Below are 11166 nucleotides of genomic sequence, written 5' to 3' on the forward strand. Positions count from 1 at the left end.
TAATATGTACATATAACATTGTAAACTACCGGGATTAATAATAATTAATTATTTATTTTTATTTTACAACATCCACAGGCTAGCAGATGCCCGTGCTTTTTTTACATTTTATTTTAAACACTTTGGCGTTTTATATTTTATACTAAACAGCAACAGATAATTAATTTATTAATATTATGTGCTGTTTGTTTTGTATTTATAAATAAATATTAATATTTAAATAAATACGTAAAGATTGGCTGATTGATCTCAATACGCATTATGGATAAATATAACATTTTAAAGTTTCAATACTTTAAAAAATTTTTGGTAAGATACGATTTGTACAATACATCAATATTAAGGTATCCTTAATTATAAAAATGTAGAGCACATTTTTTTCATCCGTGCGAAAGACGGTTCGGTCTAGGAAGGAATAAATACACTCTAGACATAATTATAATATCCAACCAGGCTTGTCAAGAACCCTTAAAGACCGAACGCAGCTTCGTTTTGTAATTAAATGCAAATGAAGTGACGTCACGCGATCGGATATCGTTTTAAAATTAATTCAAGCGAAATGAGGAAATTTTATGAAAGTCGAAGAGAAATTACGGTCCGGCTTATTAATTACTCTTAAACACATAATATAAACGTCTTGCAAGGATTAATATTCATCGTTACATAGTATTAAGGAAAGTAGCTTACCGCTGTCTGTCCCTATGTATGCTTAGATCTTTAAAATTTTACAATGGAATTTGATGAGGTTTATTTAATAGATTCAACGGGGAAATGCTGCTCGCATTCTTGACACCAGTAACTATTTTGAATTCATATTTTAACTACGTTATATAATCGTAAATCGATTTTTAAGTAGTCTTATATTTTTTACTTTATTTTACCTAGGAGGACTCTAAAAAATATGTTAAATAATATACAATTATTATTATTACTTTTTAGTGAATTTTTATTTGTTTTAAAATAGTGTTTTGTTTGAAGTCGGTTTTTTTTTTGTTATAATTTTAGGAGTTCCTAATGTGATGTCATAAATAAACAAATTCTGTAGTATAATATTTGTAGTATCAGTATCGGCTCGTGCGAAGTCGGGGCGGTTCACTAGTGTAGTGTAAATATCGATATGGTGGGGCTTTACCTGTCTGGGTATCACCCACTCATCAGCTAATTTATTGACAAACATCAATATTTATGTGGTCCACATTGGAGGCTGTGTTTATCCAGACGCAAGTATATATATTAAGTCCGATTCGTGTGTTAATTTAAATAATTACACGTTGTTAGCCGAGATGGCCCAGTGGTTAGAACGTGTACATTTTAACCGATGATTGTGGGTTCAAACCCAGACAAGTACCACTGGATTTTCATGTGCTTAATTTGTTTTCATAATTCATCTTTAGTTCGTCGGTAACGTAAAACGGGAAATATGCTCCTAATCTTCTCCAAAGGGAGACAAGGCCTTAGCCCATTGGGAAATTTACAGACTGTGACTACTAGTACTACACGCTGTCAACACCGTCTACGAAAACTTCCAATCAAAAGAATTCATAGCTAATAATACTCAAATGTTAGAAAGAGAAAAAATATTTTATTATTTTTTTTATGATATATAATACGTGGTTGTAACGGAGGTGCTTTTATTATATATGTCAGTGTTATGTTGAGTGAATAAGTCTACCCACCTATTTTTGTTATAAAAGACCAAGCGCCCGCTGGTATCGACAGGCTTGTTCGAGCCTCGTGTTGGAATAAATCAGTGAAGATTATTTCCTGAGTTTAATTTCATGCCACCGAGAATGGTTAAAGATCGAAACCCTGACACTTCTGACGTCGGCTATGCTGACGACATATTTTTCAAAAACGGGCTCGAGCATGCTTCTCCGATATATATTATTTATTAATATATAAGACAAAATGAAATAAATTAAACAACGTTTTAGAATGATTAAGAATATTTATGTTTTCACACACACTTGCCGATTTAAAAATAGCCATGTTAACCAAAATATAAATATACAAGTGCTAGGCGCTGACTCTCCTTTTTTAGCTTGGCTAGTCATGCTCAAATACGGGTCGTATACACTTGCGTCATTTTCATCCCCCACTTACATTTTTCCTTGACCGCTGAGCTCTAGAACTATAAAGATATCCGTTTTGCCTGGATTTGAACCCACAATAATCGCTTATCATCGCTCGCTCTTATTAGACCATCTCAACGCTCGGTACGCAAGCAGTGCGTTTTGAAGATAGCGTTTTATTTCACAAAATATATATTTGAGCAATACTCCTAGTCTCTGAGCAAAATCAAACACTTACACAAAGTGTCTGAGCGATCAATATACACTTGAATCACAGTATAAATTTGCAAAAATATCCTTATGTAAGCACTGTCAAGCCTCGATAGTACGGTCTTAGGAGCTAGAAATATGTTAGAAAATTGATATGGTATTTATAATGTTTATGGATTTTTTTTCGTTTAGGGTCTTGTTATTGTTTTTTTTATTTGTGTTCGTACATCAAAATCAATTGATACTTTTTATCAACCAACTCATTGGGTGAAATTTTCACATGTTTGTTATGTATACTATGCTAAATATTTTTTTGCTAAGTTAAGAGAGAGAGCAGCTGAGATGGCCCAGTGTTCAAACATAGGCAAGCACCACTATACATATGTGCTTAATTTGAGTTTATAATTCATCTCGTGCTCGGCGGTGAAGGAAAACATCGTGTGAAACCTGCATATGTCTACTTTCACCGAAGTTCTGCCACATGTACATTCCACCAACCCGCATTGGAACAGCGTGGTGGAATATGTTCCAAACCCTTTCCTTGATAGAAGAGGAGGCTTTAGCCCAGCAGTGGGAAATTTACAGGCTTTATAAATAAAGCACGATTTAAAGAAATATTAACGTCATCTATACAAAAAAAAAAAACAAACTTAATGTTTTAAATATTAATATTGAAATTTTTAAAGGCTTCTGATACATAAAGAATTAACTTTGAAATTGTCTGATATATATTTGTACAGTCAGATTAAGAAAACCTACGTCAGTTTTCAAACTAATTCCTTTATCAAGTCTTAAACTCATAATACCTTTTGAATCTAAACGTCAAATTATTGCGACGCAATATGTCATTCTGAATCGGTAAGCAGATTATCGCTCATACTGAGCATACGAAAACAGATCTTAAGGTGACGAACCTTTTCTTACCCCGACTGTACAAGCCACGTAACGAGGTTTTGAGCTATATGTTTTAGTTAGTAAATAGATTAAACCGCCACATCCAACTAACATTACCGAATCCGAAATTCCAAGATCAACAGCAACGCGACAAACTTGCCGCCGATGGAAGTTATTTGCATAAGATCTTAAAACAGCAATCGTCTGATCGCTTCATTTTAGTCTTGAGTCAACAGTGAGGTGCTTTTGAAGTAATATTTATGTAAAATATAGTATATTATTGATATCAGATTAATCTAGGTAATTTTTGCTTCTCAAATTTCGAGTTAGAGAATTTGCTTATTGATACAAAGTATTGCTTTAAGTTTAGATAAAGTCATAAATATTTATTAATATTTTTATGAAATTATATTTTATTAAAGTTTGATATCTTCGACATTGGTTAATCGACCATTTCATTTTTTACGTCATATTTTCACGATGTTGTTAACGATGAATCTTCCTAAAAAGCCTTCAGTCTCAGTTTTGCCATCGGAATTTCCCCAGTACTACGTATATTGTCTTATATGGTCAACAGGTTCTAGTTTCAAAAATAATTAGTACAAAGGGTGACTGAAGTTAACAAATAATATTAAAAATAAGTTTTAATGCATGTGATATATAAAATGTATTTATAAAAGTTGTATATATATTTTACTTGGAGGTAGGGCTTTGTGCAAGCCCGTCTAGGTAGGTACCACCCACTCATCAAAATCAAAATCAAAATCGAAGTATACTTTATTCAAGTGGGCTTTTACAAGCGACAAATAACAGTACTCAGTATTGTTTTGATCCGGTTTGAAGGATGAATGAGCCAGTGTAACTACAGGCACAAAGGACATAACGTCTTAGTTCCCAAGGTTGGTGGCACATTGACGATGTAAGGAATAATTAATATTTCTTACAGCGTCGTTATGGGTGATGGTGACCACTTACCATCAGGTGGCCCATATGCTCGTCCGCCAACATATACCATAAAAAAATATAACAAGAAGTCAGGCATCAGCTCGTTATTAGACATGATTTTATTCAAAATATAAGTCTAGTTGTTCACGTTCGTAATAGCTTTTGATATTCCCTGAAATATCACATTTCGGCTGTCATGTATTCTACGTCATACTGAAGTCGCCAGCATGTGCGATAAAAAAATCCTAATTAAACCTTTTGATGCTTCGAAAGGAAATACTATAATACATTGACTAATAAAAAAACAACATTTCGTATATATAAATATGATTAATTTAATTCATATCTGAGCTGATCACTGATCAACAGCGTACATAATATTACATTTATTGTGTATTAGTTGCGACTTCACTTGCGTTTTACTGTTGTATCTTATAACTACGTTATATAATCGTAAATCGACTTTTAAGTAGTCTAATATTTTTCATTTCATTTTACTTAGGAGGACCCTAAAAAATATGTTGAATACGATATTATTTTATTACTTTTTAGTGCATATTTATTTGTGTTAAAATAGTGTTTTGTTTGAAGTTGGTTTTTATTTTTGTTTTGGTTTTAGTTTTGTTTCATATCAAATTCTATTCATTTGTTTAGTCGTGAAAACTTAACAGACATCTACTTTCATATTAAAATAGATTTAGTTAATTATAGATGTTTTAATCTCAATAGTTTACATATACTATATCCTAATTGCAAGGTAATTCCTTGTTGTCGATGCCTTAAGCATGCGGAACCTGCCTACCGATACATTAGTTTGCTGTAACAATATTTACCCCGGACTGCGTGAAGTGATACGGTGTTATTTATTATTTCACGAGGTATACCTGTCATCCAGTGAACTACTGTGCTTGCAGTTAATCTAATACGAGATTCGTACTGGGATGTTCACATTCCAGTCATATGGAATCATTGATATATTTTTTAAATTTTGATAGAACTTATTCGATTTCATGAGAGATATTGGCTTCCAACAGACATTGGTGATGTAAGGAATATTAACCATTTTCTGCATCACCAATACCACTCCAACCTTTGGTCCAACATGTTATGTCCTTGTGTCTATTCCGATTACTAAGTTTGACTGTTTGGCGGTATATCTGGTGAGTTTGTGGTACATACCCAAGCAGTCTTGTATAAAACCCTAATAAAATTACTTTTTGCAATTAGTATAGTTGCACTTCGTCTATATTTTTATAAGCTATAAGTATGCGTAATACAAATACAGCTTGTAACCCTTGGGTTTGAACCTAAGACCTCGGGATCTGCAATTTTATACTTGTGGGTCGCCAGCGAAACTACAAAACGCTTAGCTTTTATCCAAAAGGTTTTTTGTTTTAGATTCTTTTGCTTTAATTTTAGTTTTATAACCGGCCAGTAACTTTTATCCCGCTCCGTAAAAACAATTCTTTATAAAATTGTTAAAATTTAATAAATTACAATTAAGAATCATTTTTATTTTTCTACGCATCTATTACTTGAGCTATTCAAAATGAGATCATAACCGATTTTTATAGACAGCTTTCATGCAATAATCACTGGTACAACTGCTTTCGCTATTAATATTTGAGATATGTATACTACAAATATTATATATATTAACTCGACAATTTCTGCATACAGCAACTTTAACACCAACAGCCTGTTAATTCCCACTGCTGGGCTAAAGGCCTCCTCTCCCTTTGAGGAGAAGGTTTGGAACATATTATACCACGCTGTTCCAATGCTGGTTGGTGAAATACACACGTAGAATTTCTATGAAATTTATCACATGCAGGTTTCCTCACGATGTTTTCCTTCACCGCTGAGCACGAGATGAATTGTAAAGATAAATTAAGCACATGAATCAGCGGTGCTTGCATTGGTTTGAACCTGCAATCATCGTTTAAGATGCACGCGTTCTAACCACTGGGCCATCTCGACTCTACAGCAACTTGAAACCTGTTCTTAAATCGACTAACTTTACGCCATTAGTTAGAGCAATGTTTTTGCTTTATACAGCATCTTGCTGATTATAATCTTGATAAATGAGTTGTCAATAGAGAGCTTCTATAAGAAAATCGGAGAAAGGTATTCAAGATTATCGCTTTGTCGCTACTAGTGTAAAATTACCTCCATTTAATTTTCAATCTTGTTGCGTATGTTTTAAAGTTGATAATTAATGTGGCTAGTTTAAAACGATTTTGCAACGAAATACCAATAATCGATCATCGGTAAGGGGTGCAGTGAAACGGGAACAAAACGACATACACGCTACTCGTTGATAGCATCTGTTTTGAAATATTTAAAGAACAATTATAGTGTAATGTAAGGTAATTACTTTTTCTACTTACAAGTCTTGGTATCAAAAAATGAAATCCAAATATTTTTATAATTTTAACTTTATAAGTAAAATATATGAGATGGATCAGTGATTGGAATTCAATAGCACTACTTAATTTTGATATGGTTGATTCATGTGTCTCGGTAAGGAAGGAAGCCTGCATGTGATTAAATTCAACGAATTTATACCACATATATTTATTTAGTAATTGGCATTTGAGCAGCGTGGTGGAATACACTCTAAACCTCCTTCTCGAAAGAGCAGGCCTTAGCATAGCTCTGGGGACGAGATCATCTTCACCCCCTGAGGAAAGATCCGTTGAGTGGAGCTACGCCCTGGAGGAGTAGGGGGAGGGGATGTGGATGCATTATATCAAAGCCTGTATATGACCAAATTCAACGAAAAGATGATCATCTTTACACCCCGAGGAATTTCCTTCGATTAGATCACTGCACTGGAGAAGCAGTGGATGGGTTACATCAACACGATCCCGCTGCCAATCCTATTCGTGATGGCCCTCCCAGTAGTTTACCTTACTCACAGGTGGGCTGAAGCAGTTGAGAGCAAGGGGGAGGCATTAGCAGCCAGCTTGGACATAGCGAAGGCCTTCGATCGTGTATGGCACAAAGCGCTTCTTTCGAAGCTTCCTTCCTATGGGCTTCCCGGGAAATTATGCAATTGGATTACCAGCTTTTTGGCAGATCGGAGCATCAAGGTCGTTGTCGACGGTGCATGCTCTGACTTAAAATTCGTCAATGCTGGTGTTCCACAAGGCTGCGTTCTATCACCCACTCTGTTTCTTCTGCATATCAATGATTTGTTGCAAATCGGGAACATTCATTGCTATGCAGACGACAGTACCGTTGACACCTTATACACCGGCCGCGCTAATATTTCTCGGGAAAACGTCGAAGAGAACCGGAACAAACTTGTGTCTGAAATCGAGTCTTCATTAAACGAAGTCTCGAATTGGGGCCGGCTAAATCTAGTCCATTTCAACCCCAAAAAGACGCAAGTTTGCGCGTTAACCGCTAAAAAAACACCATTTGACGTATCTCCACGATTTGAGAACATTCCGATAGCCGCTACAGGTAGTATCGGAATACTTGGCGTTGATATTTCGAGCCTCGTTCAGTTCCGCGGTCAATTGGAAGGCAAAGCCAAATTGGCTTCAAAAAAGCTGGGCGTGCTCAGCAAGGCGAGACAGTATTTCACGTCGGTCCATCGCCTTAAACTTTACAAGGCGCAAATTCGGCCTCACATGGAGTACTGCTCTCACCTCTGGGCGGGTGCTCCCCAGTACCAGCTCCTTCCATTTGACCGCATCCAACGTAGAGCGGCTCGAGTTATCGACGATCAAGCTCTTTCCGATCTCCTTGATCCTTTGACTTTGCGTAGAGATGTCGGATCACTCTGCATCTTCTACCGAATTTTTCACGGGGAATGTTCCGAGGAATTGTTCGGATTAATCCCGGCTGCTGAATTTCACCTTCGGACATCTCGCCAAAATTCTAAGTTTCACCCGCACCACCTTGATGTCCGAAAATCCACAACAGCGCGATTTCTCAGACATTTTCTGCCTCGCACAACCACTTTGTGGAACCAGCTTTCGCCGGCGGTTTTTCCGAACCGATACGACATGGGAACCTTTAAGAAAAGAGCGTACTCCTTTTTGAAAGGCCGGCAACGCACCTGCAAGTCCCCTGGTGTTGCAGGTGTCCATGGGCGGTGGTAGTCACTTTCCATCAGGTGAGCCTCTTGCTCGTTTGCCACCTATGCCATAAAAAAAAAAAAAAAAAAAGTGGGAAGAGAACCCAAATGTCACTCGGTAACCAGAAAATAAGGATCCCTATACAGATAGACGAATCTAAATAAATAAAAATATATATATTTTTTAAAATAAATATGAAATAACATCACAAACATTACTCTGATCCTAATGTAAGTAAATAAAATCGGAAGTAACGACGGTACCACAAACACCCAAGGCAACATAGATAACTAATGATAATCTACAACGACTCAGCCGGGATTCGAACCCAAGAACTCGAAGTAGCGTACCCATGAAAACCAGTGTTGACCACACCACTTGACCACGGAGGTTGTCGAATCGGCTGGAGATAATGTGTTTTCAAAATAATTCAAACAATACAAATTCCAATACCATACACTACAACATATACATATATACATATATAGTTGATTCCATTGATTCCACGTCACTGATTCGAACTGATTAATGATAAATCCTCCATTCCGAATCCATCTATTTCAATAATTACTTTGCAACAAAGAAAGATCTTAGGATATCGATTGCATCGTATAGCAGCTAAGATCTAACAGTTTATCATTATTAATTAAGATTGTATAGTAGTAGTTTCTTATTCTGATAAATATTTAAATATTTAAAGTTCAGTAATATAAATTAGGAGCTTGTTAAAAACAAAATATTATCATATAGATGTTTATCTTTTATGTGTAGTAGTCATATTGTTTTACGCTAAACAATATGTCTAGTAAAGACGAGAAGAAAGAAATTTTACGATACTTTTGACCTTTGACCTTGACAGCTGTTTAGCTAATGGAAGGTTAGTGACATTGTTGCGTTTATTTATTTTATCACTACACTCTGTCCCTATATCCCTATGTATGCTTAAATCTTTAAAACTACGAAACGGATTTTGATGCGGTTTTTTTTAATAGATAGAGTGATAAGAGAAGATTTTTGTATTTAATACATGGACAATATAGTATAGAAGCACTGATAATTTTAGAAGTGTTTGTAATGTCGTTAATAAATAATTAGTATATTGTATTCAGTACTGCACCGTGCGAAGTCGGGGCAGACTGCTAGTTCTAAATATTATTTGTTAGAATTACTTAATAATCAAAAAGCGATAATGCAATAAAAACTGTTTGTCTGTCTATCTGATACAATTCCATAGCTAAACTGCTGAATCGTATTTGATGAAATTCAATAGCAACAAGATTGAACGCCAAACACGCCCCCCCCCCTTCTCTCACGTGTGAAAGCTTATTTTACAATAATACGTATGTTGTTATCGTTAGTAACAAACTGAATTAAGTACAGAACTATGCTTTAGATGTAAATTTGTGATGCCATTCTCCTATGTCTTAATATGGAATAGGAACTTTCAAATTAGAGCTTAGAACAGTGGTTCTAAAACTATTAAGGCTGTATCATACTAAATTGCGTGTCTTGAATGATTTGATAAATAAATTTTGATTTGCAAAAAATGTGAAAATATTTTGCTAACAATTTGGATCCATACTGCTATTCCCAGTTAACCCTAACATTTCAAGAGCCTCTTATAGAGTAACTATAAAAATATATAAATACATTATATAATCGTAAATCGACTTTTAAGTAGTCTAATATTTTTCATTTCATTTTACTCAGGAGGACTCTAAAAATGTTGAATACGCAATTGTTTTTATTGTACGTTTTAGTGCATATTCATTTGTTTTAAAATAGTGTTTTGTTTGAAGTCGGTTTTTCGTTTTGTTAAAATTTTTATTTTTAAATGATTAATTTCTTGGCACACATATTAGCACACAAGCTAATATTAATTGTAAGCAAGTATGTTAATTGAAAGTGTCGTTTACACTTATGAGGTAAGATTGATTAGCAATTTAGTAAACATTGATAATTAACTACACAAAATTATGATCAAATTAATTTAGTATATTAATATCTATTAGATTACCTCGGGTTAAGACCGACACGCAAGTGACGTCAAACGTCAACCAAAGAGGTTTGCATCGAAATAAACCTTCTTACCAGGACTTCTAACCAGCATGGAACGCATTCGTAATTTAAAATCTTAATATCCCGATTTGAAAGCGGGACGTTATAGTAAGACACAACTTAGATGTAGCATCGGCAAAATTGGTAAAACCGATCACATCCGAAATTAAGTACGCTATCCAATATTTATTTCTTATGTGAATATGATCTTTGCACAAACGTAATAACTTGTAATATCATTTGATCTAATGTATTCGTCAATTTGACACGTCGATTTACATGCACTCGGGAACTGACACGAGAATCTTTAGCGACGAATGGCGCGATAGGGAGCTATTTCTATTGATTGTATAAATCGGCAGTAATCGGTTTTATTGAATTTGCCGGTGCTGCATCTAAGTTGTGTCGTAATATACCAGAGAATAGTATAGAGATATACATGTTATACCAAACAGAGGCAGCGATATTCCATACGGACACGCAAGCAAAATAGCGCCGTGCCAAAACGTCGCTATTCCGATTTCGCTCGCTCGCTCCCACGCGGAATAAGCGAAAAAATAAAATCGCTTATCGCGCGGCGGCGGGCTGCCGATGCGTTTTTATTTTTTGACAAGTGCCATCGATACTCAGCGGGGCCATTGTTCTGCGACCGCCGTCATTGCTTGTTATTTTGGATGTTCTACAATGGTGTCGGTTTTTTTTTTTTCGTACCATCATCCTTCGCTTTATGAAACTGCTGATAAATATTACTAAAAATTGCACTAGCTTACTTATTTTAAAACTGCCTCTGTAAACCTTGTACGCGTTTGAATGTAACAAAAATAAATATTATTGTAGCCTAAGTTATTCTTTATTATATCAGTTATCTGCCAATGAAAGTACCGTCAAAATCGGTC

Source organism: Vanessa cardui, chromosome 20 (genome assembly GCF_905220365.1).
Source record: "Vanessa cardui chromosome 20, ilVanCard2.1, whole genome shotgun sequence".
Classification (NCBI taxonomy): domain Eukaryota; kingdom Metazoa; phylum Arthropoda; class Insecta; order Lepidoptera; family Nymphalidae; genus Vanessa; species Vanessa cardui.